Source organism: Palaemon carinicauda, chromosome 14, assembly GCF_036898095.1.
Source record: "Palaemon carinicauda isolate YSFRI2023 chromosome 14, ASM3689809v2, whole genome shotgun sequence".
Classification (NCBI taxonomy): Eukaryota; Metazoa; Arthropoda; class Malacostraca; order Decapoda; family Palaemonidae; genus Palaemon; species Palaemon carinicauda.
This window is the reverse complement of record NC_090738.1, coordinates 47,877,595-47,890,765: the sequence shown is the minus strand read 5'-3', so window position 1 is coordinate 47,890,765 and position 13,171 is coordinate 47,877,595.

Sequence of the window (13,171 nt, the reverse complement as noted above, 5' to 3'; positions counted from 1 at the left end):
CATCCACTGCCATCCCCTCATCAAGTGCACACGTCCAGTTATCCAACACTTTAATGAGCTGTAATGCTGTTGATCTCCCAGATATAAATTCAAACTGTCTCTTGCTAAACATGTTGTTTTTCTTCATATGTGTTAATATTTCTTCTCTGGGTAGTGATTCCATAAGCTTACAAATGACACTTGTAAGGCTGACCGGTCTGTAATTTCCAGGATCTTTCTTATTTCATTTTTTGAATAAGGCAGTAATATATGCAATTCTCCATTCCTCTGGTACCACACCCTCCTGTAGTGAGCTGTTGAACAATATCCTAATTGGTTCCAATAGTTCTTCCATCAGTTCCTTTACAATCCTTGGATGTATCCCATCTGGACCGGGTGATTTGTTCTTTTTGAGTTTCTGGATTACTTTCCTTATTTTTGCATGGGTGATATCCACTCCTTCAATGACAGGTACTTCTCTTGCTGTAGCCTCTGGTATTTCCCCTTCCGGTTCTCTGATAAATACCCCGGCAAACTGTTTTGATAAAATATCTGCCTTCTCCTTATTGTTAGTTGTGGTACTTGTTCTTTCATTACTGTCATACAGGTCACCTATACCTGACTTTGTTCTTGTTTTAGATGTAACATATTGCCAAAAAATCTTGGGATTATCTGTCACATGACTCGATATTTCTTTCTCCTTTATCTTTACAGCATTTCTGGTCTGCCGCCTGACTTGATTATTTAGCCTCCTGTACTCCTCCTCCACGCCTCTGACTGTATCCCCTGGATAGTCCTCCTGTTTTAGTTGTTTTAACCTTGTCCATAGCCTTTGTTTCTTCTTTATTTTTGACCATAGTTTTCTATTCATCGGTAGGTTCTCATTTGTCCTTTGCCTTATCTTGTTTTGGCCCTTATATTGTTTCTTAGGTACACATTCCTCAACAATTTAACGAAGTTTTGCAAGCATTCTTTTCCATTTTTCTTCTGTGTTTAGTTCTTCTGACAGGTACTGGGTCCAGTCCACATTCATTCTTTGCCTCACGAATTGATAATTGGCGTTTTCATATAAGTATATCACTTTCTTTCCTTGAACCTCAACCTCCTGAATATCACAGTTAAATAAAATACATGCGTGGTCACTTCTACCCAGAGGACATTCTACTCTAATATCATCAATTATGGAATCCTCATTACTGAAAACTAAATCAAGAGTGCTACCAATTTTGTCTCCTCTTGTTCTTGTGATATCCTGAATGTGTTGTGTAAATATACAATCACGGATTCTTTCTATGAACTGCGTGTTAAAATCTGTTGGCCCCGCTTCTGTCGTGTAATTGCTCCACTTGATGCGAGGAAGATTAAAGTCCCCAACAACTATTTTATATTGCGCCTTAATATCACTCACTTCCTGCAGTAGTTGAAGCAATTTGTTATCATTTTCCTTGTCATAGACCATGGTACAGAGGCTATGTTTGTTGTAAAAGGGGTCATAGACTACCGTGTGTTATGTCTCCAAAAATGGAAAGGAACGACATAGATAGATGGAAACTTTAGGAATGACAATATGGTCTGTAAATGGAACATGCAATGATTGGTCTTTGCAGATGATACGATATTGAGTAGATATAATGAGAAATAACACAGAAACTATAACTTTTTCTTCTTTTTTTTTTTCAACCCAAACGTAAACAAGCAAAGGTAAGGTGACAGGAAAAGATCATAACCAAAAGGATGGAGACAAATACATTCATGTATGATAATAAAAATTGATTGATAAAGAAAAAATATATAATTTTTATCGTGGATGATTGTGAAATGAGAGAAGAGGTGGGTAACAAATTAAATCTGTCATACAGACGTCAGTCTGTAAGGAAATTATGTTTGGACCCCACCCAGTTTATTTGCTGAAACATAGAAGGTAACAGGATATATGCAAAAGACTGGCAAGAAGCTTGAAGAAGAAATGCCTTCCGAATCAAAAGCGGAAATGTATGAACAAGTTATTGAACCAATTCACCTATCTACTGTATATGTAAGTGAAGTAGGGATATTGAATACAAATAAAAGGTTGAAACTGTTATAACAAACTGATTCCACAGTATATGTGATATAAGAGGAACATATGTTGAATGTTTTAAATATCTAGTAATGGTAAAATAGACAGAATATGTGAAATTATGCATAAGATTATTTTGAGAGAGATTTTGTTACATGGAAAAAATGGAGGATGTTGAGTTGGTGAAAAAAAAGTGTGTGATTTAAGAAGCATTAAGAATGGGGAAGAGAGGAAGACAGAGATGGTTTGATACGTAGAAAGTAAGAAGCTTGATATTAGGGAGCAAAGGCAGCAAGAACAAAAAGTTTTTGTATAGTAGCATGAAATCTCTCCAATAGAGGATTTTTTTTCTGCGATGGGGTTCATACATGATTGATGTGTAAATGGATATGACTTTTTTTTTTTTTTTTTTTTTTTTTTTTTTTTTTTATTGCCTGGATCTCCCTTTTGTCTATGAAAACAAACGACAATGAATATTTCAAAACTTCTATTTTCTCAAAAAAAAAAGAAACACCCGTGGAAAATGCACTTTTGATGTTTTACTTTATTTACTTTAATAGCTTCTTCCCTAGTCCTATCACACAGAGGAACCCTGCGACCTACATGACCTACAAGATCAGTTCATCGTGCACATTCGTATGTATTTTGCGTATCATACAGCGTATTGCGTGTTTGTTGTCAAATCCTCATTATCGAAGCACTTACAGAACAAGAGAGTCTTAATTTTTTTTTGAAAGACTAAATATCTTCTTTCATTCTTCCGTATATCCAGTGGCAGTTTGTTGTATAGTCTTGGGCCACGTATTTGAAAGCTCTAGAACCTCCGATAATTTGAAACCATCTCTAACTGTTCTCGTGTCTACACGATTTATTGGCTGCACGATGTGTAGCAATTCTCTTAGATATTTTGGACGTTAATTTCTGATAACTTGATGGGTTATTGCACATATCTAGCTTTGATAGACAACCAGTGTAATTCAGTTAGTATAGGAGTAGTCCTTTTTTTTCGGGTGGGGCGCATCTTATCAATCTTGCTCCTCTGTTTATTATCTTTTGTAATTTCTGAAGTAGCACTTTTAGAAAATTGTACTAGATAGAATTACAGTGGTCAATCCTGGTACTAACACAGTTAATCACAAGTTCCTTATTATAGAAATGTTTCTAAGATGATATCCAGCGGTTTTTACAACATTATTTATTTGAGCTTTGAAAGACAAGTTACAGTTAAGAGATACCCCTGGGTCACGAACTTTACTAGATATCGGGACATAGTTGTTATTAATATTCATTTGGAAGTTGTCCGTGTATCTTATGCTTTTTTTACTTCCAGTCACCATAAACTCAGTTTTATTTTAATTTAGTTTCAGTTGTTTAACTTTCAACTCTTTTTGGAGAGATATGATTAGAAATTAGTAGTAGAATGGCCGACACTACGCCCAGAAACAGACGTTTGCAATCACGCAATCCGTTAAGAGAAGAGAGACTTACTTGTGAAATAGTTTCAAGGGTCTTGGTGACGACCTCCGAGCATCAACCTCTGTCACTCTTAGAATCCCCTACAATGTTGTGATTTATTTCTTATCATCTCGAGGACTCACAAGAGGAGAGACATTTGGAAAAAAATAGAAAAACGGACTAATGGATGCTTTGAAGAAGACATTCAAGTACTTTGGATGGTTTGAAGATAGTCGTTTATATAACATGGCGTTTTGGATATTTTGAAAGAAAGGACCAGTCTAAAATGAATCACTGCTGCTTTTGAGGAAGTAATCTACATTAAAAGACAAATGGAAGAATTGAAACAAAGATATTTAGTTAAAAATGGGTTTCTGGAAATTTCTGAGGGTGAGGTCCTTTGAGTTAAAGGGCTTTTTGGAGGATTTGAAGGAGAACATCCAGACTAAAGCAACGGATGTTCCCCCATTTACGTCCGATCTGTGTTTGGGATTTCATGAGAGGCTGTGCCAGAGAAAGGAGGCCCACTCGAAGAAAGCCGGAACATCTGACACTTGACAAGGTATAGAGAGGCAGACATTCTAGGGGAAGAAACCATCTGGCGCTTCTAAAATATTAAACCCTTCTGGTCATCGATTGCTTTGCGTTCGTGGTGTCACATTTCAAATTTGCTGTTGTGTGATCGAAATTAGATTTACAACAACAACAACAACAACAACAATAATAATAATAATAATAATAATAATAATAATAATAATAATAATAATAATAATAATAATAATAATAATAATAATAATAAGAATAGCAATCAGAGATTTAAAACCTACGCCAATGAATATTGCCAACAATTAACTGAAGTCTATGGACATCTCCTCCCACTTTTCATATGCTGACTGTACAGTAGTGGTAAAAATTGCAATGTTGATCCAGATCGTGATCTTGATCCTTATCACCTCCAAGATTTCACGGTTTTGAACGATGCATGATATCCATCCATTGTTATAATTTGGTGAAAATCCAATGTGTTAATTTGTTTTGACGTAATCTTTGAAATTATGAAAAAGTTAATGGAGTCGTTTTGGCCAGAGATCTATCTCTGGTGAAAATGGTCTAAAAAATCCGTCATTTTGTTTTGACGTTATCTTTAAAATTGCGAAAACTGCAAATCTGGATATAGAATCCAGATCCGGATCCAGATTACCTCCAAAAGTTAATGGTGTAGTCCATGACCTAAGGTCTATCATAGGTGAAAATTTCATCAAAATCCGTCGAGTAGTTTTGACGCAATCCTATCCACAGACACACACACACAGACAAATAGACAAATAAATAAACCAATTCGATTTTATGACCTCTTTGGGAGAGGTAATAATAATAATAATAATAATAATAATAATAATAATAATAATAGTTGGTAATGATGATAACAATTATGACGGTGCAGTTCAGAATAATGATTCTGGCAACTACTCATTCGAAAAACCAATGTCATAACATCTACTGAAAACATAAAAAGGAACCACCACGTTAGCTGTAAGAAATAGATATAAATGCCGAAGAATAATTCGTTGTATGAAGATAAAAATAACCTTACAACAAATCATGACAAATTGAGTGATGAATTTGAACAACGGCAGTTGCCAAGATTTACATTATCTTTTTATTGTTTGTTTTGTTAATCAACAACAATAACAACGAAAATGTAAATTAGCCCTTTACAAAGATGAAAATAATGCTCATCCTTTTCTAGAAATAGCTCTTACCATTATGTATTAATAGAGACAGTTATTACCAATCCTCTATAGATTTACTTATGAACCCTGATTTAGTTTTCAGTATGTAATACAGATTTGAGGGGAGAAAATTATCGAGAAAATTAATCGTTTAGTTAAACATAAAACAAAACTTAATACAATCTCTCTCTCTCTCTCTCTCTCTCTCTCTCTCTCTCTCTCTCTCTCTCTCTCTCTCTCTCTCTCTCTCTCTCTCTCTCTCTCTCTCTCTCATATATATATATATATATATATATATATATATATATGTATGCATGTATATATGTATATATATATATATATATATATATATATATATATATATATACATATATCTATCTATCTATCTATCTATCTATATATATATATATATATATATATATATATATATGTATGTATATATATATACACACACACACACTCACGACAAATGCAGCCATTCTAGTCCACTGCATAACAAAGGCCTCAGACATGTCCTTAATTATGTCTGGGGATTAGCCATTTTCATCACCACGCTGGCCACTTCGAATTGGTGATGATGGGAGACTTTAGTCTGGTCTCTCAGCGAACCAACCTAGTATGGGCGGTCATGACTAGTATGGCTTTGCTGATCATGGCAACACACAAACCCTTTCACCACGTTAAGGTATCCCTACTCAGAAAGGGATATATATATATATATATATATATATATATATATATATATATATATATATATATATATATATATATGTATATATATATATATATATATATATATATATATATATATATATACATACATACATATATGTATATATATATATATGTGTGTGTGTGTGTGTGTGTGTGTGAATGCAAGTGTTTATGTGTAGCTGATACAAATTCCTTCCTTTGTCGAACACACAAGAGTGGAGTAAGGCCGAGAGGACACCAAGCGCCTGCATGAGGGCTTGGTCCTCGGTTGAGGTATGTCTTCTTCACCTGCCAACGACAAGCGTGAACAATGGACTTCTGTCACATACATATCTACTACTTTACTTCCTTTCACGCTTTCTTATTCCCTGTTAGGAGTTGTTGTTCTCAGATTAAGCATCAATGATTATTGCTGTTATGATGCAAGATAATATTTAAAAATCAATCAATCTCAGTTTAAGCTGGCCTTATGCCAGCACGAGCTCGTTTCCATTGGAAGCAGCCCGTGACGGATTCTTAACAAAACAAGCGTGAAGCATTATTATGATTCTTAATAAAATAAGCGTGAAACATTGTTTTGATTCTTAACAAAATAAGCGTGAAACATTGTTATGATTCTTAACAAAATACGTGACAAACATTGTTTTGAATTTCCGGCCATGAATGAGGGCAGAGGTTTTTCGCAGTAGAATCTGTAAATAAGAGATAAACAGTAAATTTGTATCATACAATTAACCATCAAGTAAATCTTGACAAATACTATTCCATGGTCCTAACACATCCAAAACTTATTTTTAATTCCGGGAGAGAAAATTAAGATTCCGTTGATGTAAAATTTCCATTTCAGACTGTAGCTGACGAGGAACCTAAAGCAATTATAATTCCTTCTTATCATGATCTCTAACAGACTTCTGTAGTGAACAATTTAGAATTGTAGTTATTGGAGTGCCAAGCTTAACTCTAACAAAACCAAAACATTAGTTATAATTCAATGCGTGTCGAAAACATTGTTCTCAGCTGCTCTTGTGATTTGCAAAGACATATTTCGCAACACTACCAGAGAATTCCCTTTATCTTGTCAGAAAGTTATACATTGTTCCCAAGGCTTTCAATACCCATAGAACTGATGGCATCAGTGTTGCATAGCCCAGGTCTATTTATTTTACCATTGTAAGGATATTGTTATTCTTTCTGAATGACAGAAGTGCCTTCATCATCAAGACAAGATTCCTTGAAAGTGCCAGTCGTCTTCCTTGACCACAGCGTTTACTACGATATTCCATGTTCAGGGATTTTCCATAACTATTTTTTTCCCATAGTCTTTATGTTGACTGACCATTTCCAATATCTCATTTAGTGCCTGTGTTTATATGATGAGTGTATTTTCATTTGCATAGTAGTCTTTCCAGTCTCATCGCCAGATAGCAAAATCCTTTTATTCTCTGGACAGATCTGTGGAAATTAGTGTCACAATTCTAAAATTGGCTTAAGTGTCACTTTAAAGAAGCACTGTTTTACCTTAATATAATTTTGGTAAATCTAACTAATTTCCCGACAGCTGATTGATTATGTATGTACAAATTTGTAAATAAAATGACATTCATTTTGATTGTACATCTTTTTAATGAAGAATTGATTCTGTATAAGAACTACATTATGCGCATCCTGAGGCTATGTATCGTAGATACAGGAATAGCATTGGCATGATTTGGTAAATTGCTTCTTAATGACTTAACATCCTAATCCCTCTCTCTTTATATAACTGTTGATTAAGTAGTTGACGAACATTATGACCTGTATCTTAGGAATGTTCATCAAGATTAATTTGATCCCTTTGTTTTATCTTTATGTGTGTGCGTGTATCTTTAAGTTCCTTTCTGGTACGTTATCTGAAAGGAAAGTCGATCGCTTATGTCTATGATTATGTTATAAGATTTAATCCTTAATTCCCCATCAAAAATTTTACAGAACAAAATTCCCTCCTCCTAGAGTCCTGTAACAATGTTTAAAGCGGCGAGACAGAACCAAGTCAGACATTAAGTGATGTGGGAGAAGTTAATAAAGGATAGGAGTGCCAGGACCGAAGATATCACGGATTAGAATGGAAGGCAGAACAAGTCTAAGATAAAATAGAGAGGCAAAGGAAAACTAAAGGCTCAAATAAGTAGCAGAAGTCAGCGAGGTAAAGATGGAAGGGCCTGGTCCCTGGTGGGACGAAAAAGCCTTCTAACCCAGTTCCACGAAGATCAGATAAAGAAGAGATTCTCATCCGATATCTGTGAACAGCTTTAGGACTAATATTCCGCACAAGCTACTTACCGGAGAAAGTGTAACATCCTCAAGATTGAAAATAATGTGAGAATTCTAGGAGACATTGCTTCACATTCGGATATTATAAATAAGTTGAATTAGCTTTCACTTGAAGAAATGAGGTAAATCATATATAGGAGATATTCTTTTAAATACACTGACACACATCATACACACAGACAGATACACTCACACACATTTAGTTCTGTTCACTTAAGCAGGGAATTAGGTGCTTGGTTCTAAGTTTAATTCTCTGGGTCGCAGGTCAGGGGGTAAAATGTCACAGGGACAGCAACTTCATAAATCTTGATGGAACTTAAACTTGACACTCATTTGAGACACCTTCCAAAGGGTAAAAGAAATATAGTAAAACTGTATATGTAAGCACTCCCACACACACATAAGAGTGTCCGTGTCTGTGTTTGTGTCTGTATCTATGTCTGTGTGGGGGAATATGTACGTATATAGTTTTACTATATTTCTTTTACCCCTTGGAAGGTATCTCAAAGGAGTGTCATGTTTAAGTTCCATCAAGATTTTTTTAGGGATGAAGTTGCTTAGGTGAACGGAACTAAATGGGGTTTTCAGTAAGCTGTCCCAAATTGCTACCCCTCCGTGGGATTGAATGCTGGTCTCTTTCTAGTCTGTCTGTCTAGCTCACATACATACATATACAACAACATCCAATGCAGCAGTTTCTAGTCCACTGTTGGGAAAAGGCCTCAGACTTGTCAATTCATGTCTGGGGTTTGGCCAGTTTACATCATCATGCTGGCCAGTGTAGATGAGCGATGGTGGGAGATATTCACCTGATCGCTCACGGCAAACCAACCTAGTGTGGGTAGCCCTGACTAGTGTAGCTTTGCTGATCATAGTGATACACAAACTCTTTCACCACATTAATGTATCCCCCACTCATAAATGGACACACACACACACACACACACACACACACACACACATATATATATATATATATATATATATATATATATACAGTATATATATACATATATATATATGTATATTAACATATATATATATATATATATATATATATATATATATATATATATGTATATCAACATTTATATATATATATATATATATATTATATATATATATATATATATATATATATATGTGTGTGTGTGTGTGTGTGTGTGTGTGTGATAGACAGACATACTGGCAAACAGACAGCAATGCAGATAATATGAATAATGCTTCTTGTGGAATCCCCAAAGTGGGACCAAAACTAAAGAGATAGATCACTCGTATCATTTTGTGCTACAAGAGAAAACGGATATAATCTTCACCAGTATTTTCTTTAAAGACATGATGAGATGTGTATTTCAGCTGTTACAGGGACATTGTATCTGAAAGTTTAATGGCGTATCTTTTGGAATAAAAAAGAAAATGGAAAGGAATGGAAATTTTCATAGAATGAAGTTAATAATGTGATCTAGAAAAAATGAGTGCGGAAGGGTTGCTCACTTGCTAAGAATATAAAAGAGATACTTAACACAGAATTATATTTCAATAGAAAATTTAACCTAATATATCCAGTAATAAAGAATAAGGCCATTGGTGCAATCCAGCTATGTAAAACCTTGCTTTGTGCTGTAAATTGGTTGATAAACCAAAATAATGGAATTCACTTGATGCAAATATGTGATGACTTTATTAAAGAAAAAATCTTCTCTAGCAAATCATACAGAAACAATCTACCTAAGCTCGTTACCAATTGTTACAAGTGAAGAAATGACAAATGGATTTGCACCAACCACGTTTGTCCAATCGACAATTGTTATTCCGGGATCATGTTGTGTTTCGGTCTGCTGGGAAGTGCAAGCTACGTTCACACTTGCAGGTCTTCTCGCACCTTCCACTCAGAATTTCCGACTGTTTGGAAAAGATTTGAGGACCATAGATTTGATTGAGTCTGGTTAAGGCTTCAGAAAGGATTTACTCGCTTTTAGCGTTGACTATTAAGGAATAAGCTATTATGTGGTAGTTACTTGCACCATAGAAAATTGTATTCATAAACATTCAACAATTGAAACTGAAATATTTGAACTGAGAAATATTTGTGATCCGTTGCTTTGTATATAGGATTGGAAATAATTTAATAGTACATTGATCAATTTACAGGAGTTTTTACTTCTTCTTACTTTTCTTTCGAGGAAGTATGTTTCTCTGGGGCTTCTTCGCGTCCATCTAAGATTTCTTGCTCTGAAATGGATAAACATGGACGAGAAAGCACAACGTAAAGTCTGTTTGGTAACCATATTCATTATTTAAAGTTTATATGTTATTTTCATCCAATTTGAGCTATAACAATTTCATTTTGCACTCCATAGTTAAATAGCCCATAATGTAACCTATCCTTTCCACTTCGTGAAATAACTTTCTCCGTTAGATATCGCCAACGTGAATGAGAATGTGAAGAGGAAAAAGAGGACAGTTTTGCTATATAGGAGCTTTAAAAATGACTTATTCTCGTTATACTTTCAATTTTGTTATATGACTATAAACAAGCATATTGTTATATCATCACAGGCTCAGCTACAACTCTAGTTGGAGAAGTAGGATGCTATAAGCCCTTTAAGGGCTCCAACATGGTAAATAGCCCAGTGAGGAAAAGAAATAAGGAAACAGATAGAATAGTGCAACTGAGTGTACCTTCAACAAAGAAAACTCTAACCAAAGGCAGTGGAAGACCATGGTACATAGGCTATGGCACTACCCAAGACTAGAGAACAATGGTTTAATTTTGGAGTGTCCTTCTCCTAGAAGACCTGCTTAGCATATCTAAAGAGTCTCTTCTACCTTACCGAGAGGATCAATTACAGTGGAGTAGTTAACCCCTTGAACGAAGAAGCATTTTCAATCATCTTAGTGTTGTCAAGTGTATGAGGAAAGAGAAGAATGTGGAAAGAATAGGCCAGACTATTCGGTGTATGTGTAGGCAAAGGGAAAGTGAGCAGTAATGAGAGAGGGATCCAATATACTGTAGTAGTATACAACCAATCGAAAGACCCAGTAACTCTCCAGCGGTAGTATTTCAACGAGTGGCTGGTGTCTTGCCAACCTACTGCCTATCTATCTATCTATCTATCTACATACATACATACATACATGCATACATACATACAAACAAACATATAAAGGGTACTTTACAACACAGTTGTTACGATTCTGATTTTTAACGAGTATTCATAGGGTGAGGTTGCTATCCTCATACGCTGTCCCATAAGTGTTCAAGATCATTGAGAATCACGACTTTTCAGTAGCCAGGCCCAGTGTTGTTTAATTTCGCTGATCGAACGACCAGTTGTAGAGTGGACATGTTACTGGCAATAAGAGACAAATAGGATTACCGAAGTGATAAATATTGTACGTACGTGTGAAGATAATAAAACATGAAGACTCTCTCTCTCTCTCTCTCTCTCTCTCTCTCTCTCTCTCTCTCTCTCTCTCTCTCTCTCTCTCTCTCTCTTGAGAAGAAAGTAAAGTCTCTAGTAACGAAGTGGGATTTTAGACTAATATCTATTTCATTTGTTCTTCATTCTACTTTATACCTCGTGATTGAAATACATAAACTCTCCAAGTCGTTCATTTCTTTGTCCTTCACCTAAAATATTGTTACGAGTTGGATAATGTATTTAGAATCCTCATAGTCCTCTCCGCTAAGGATAGACATATCATTGAGATGAAAAAATGGGTCTCTTACGAAATTGGTTTAATACTTTAATCATTAGGTCAGGCGTAAGAAGGTTAATATCTGCTGCTTTGTTTGACACACAATACCGAGTTTCAGGATGTTACCCTTTGGGACAACAGCAACAAAAACTATCGCTGAAATATTTTATATCATCATTATTAACACAATTCTTCAACGTTTTAACACAATGATTATAAGCTTCAAGATATAAGTGATAATCAAACTGCTGTTGAAGGATACATTCGGTGATTTCAAACACATGTACTGTAGGATCTTATCAGGTGCCATCCGGTCCGAGAACTGACTGAAGCCTGTGTACCCATTTGGCATCTGAGAAAGGCTCCCTAAGGATGGATCCCAGTTAACCTCTACGGAATTTGAGCTTAGATAGCCCAGTGGCATATGATAACAAGTCGCTTCGGTTTTATCAGTCAAGGCGTGTTCTACACGAAATGAGGTAAATGGTGTAACTAGTAAACACTTGAGATAACTCTGAGTCAGTGTTTAAGTAAATACCGTCACGTTTCTACCTCCTGACATAGTATCTGTGTCAGTTGTTTTTACTAAGTGGCAAATATAAGATATTTGATCATGAAAACTGCCTTCGAAAAGTCTTTTTGAAAACCAGCTTCTTTGGAATATCAATCAACCTAAGTCAAGGGAAATTATTCTGTCAGTATTATTTTTATAGAGAAAACTATGAACATTAAATTATTTATCATAGAAAGGTAGTGACAAACATATATCTAATTATCTCAAAAATCATCTTACCACCATTTATCAACTATTGATATAAAAATGATATGATTTTAAGCATTCAATATTTTCTTCCCAGAAATTGTATTTTCGTTTCTGATTTTGTAGTGGTAGAAAACTCACCTCTCAATTTCCTTTTGAATAGAACGATACTAATCAACATATCGTATTTATAAGATTAGATTACAAACATTTAGTTTAATGTCTATTTTTCTATTATTGGGATACTAAATATAATGTAGCAAGCGATACACAGAAGCTGCCCATTCAGTGGATGATTTTTTTTATTAAATAAAGAATACATGATTTTTATGTCATTTCTACAAAGAGTCATTCTCCTTTTATGGTAATTGAGATTTGACACAGAGCTACATGCAATAATTACTATATATATATATATATATATATATATATATATATATATATATATATATATATATA